Source organism: Nicotiana attenuata, unplaced genomic scaffold (assembly GCF_001879085.1).
Source record: "Nicotiana attenuata strain UT unplaced genomic scaffold, NIATTr2, whole genome shotgun sequence".
Taxonomy (NCBI): domain Eukaryota; kingdom Viridiplantae; phylum Streptophyta; class Magnoliopsida; order Solanales; family Solanaceae; genus Nicotiana; species Nicotiana attenuata.
In genome coordinates this window covers 5,143-6,140 of record NW_017679253.1, presented here as the reverse complement: position 1 = coordinate 6,140, position 998 = coordinate 5,143, and positions in this window count along the sequence as shown.

The following is a 998-nucleotide window of genomic DNA, read 5'->3' as shown; positions in this document are numbered from 1 at the left end:
TGATTATAAGGCTGAGTCTATGCACGTTTTAAGGCATGTCCTAGACGTTTTTGATCATGGGGATCATGTCCTATCAGTTGGGGGATGTCAACTGAAATTAGGAAACAGTTTTGGGCTGACTACACTATATATATATATGTGTGTTAGCAGCCCCAAAAACTGGGGCTAAGTACCTAGGGAGGGAAAATTAGCAAAAGATGTAGGCATAGGGTTGTCTATATTAAGGCTTGAGCATGGCAAAATATGTGCCATTGCCTTGCCAAACGGATGGGCAGCACGAGCGGCCTTAGGCTGGGGCTTTTATAGGGCAAATCATGGACCGAAACTTCAAATCCGGAGAGCTAGTGTTGTTATACAACTCCAGATTGAGATTGTTTTCGGGTAAGTTGAAGTCCCGATGGTCGGGACCCTTCAGAGTGGTGCAAATGTTCCCAAGTGGAGCTGTTGAGATTGAATCAGAGGATGGGACGAATAAGTTCACAGTGAATGGTCAAAGGTTGAAACACTACCTTGGAATGGCAAATGAGAAAGGGGACCGAGAGATAATAATGTTGGAAGAGCCCCAGTACGTGAATGAGGAGTGATGCTCCGAGCATGCGTCATGCCGCGACGTTAAATCAGGCGATGCGTGGGAGGCAACCCACGATTGTTGTGTTTCATTCGTGTATGTAACCATGATTATAAAATAAAAAAACAAAAAAAACAACTGGGTAGCACCGCGACCGCGGCAGGACCGCGGTGCGAGGCGAGGATTCTGCCTCAAAATTGTCCAACCCACCGCGACCGCGGTGGGACAGCAGTAGGACCGCGGTGAAACATTAGTATACTGTCTCAATTTTGTCAACCCACCGCGACCCCGGTGGGACCGCGGCTCGACCGCGGTGAGGCGTTAAATATCGTTGCCCAGGTAATTTTTCTAATTAATTTTTTTTCTTTATTTATTTTATTCTCTTTTTCAACCCCCCCCCCCTTCTTCTTTCATCAAAATAATCGACCCA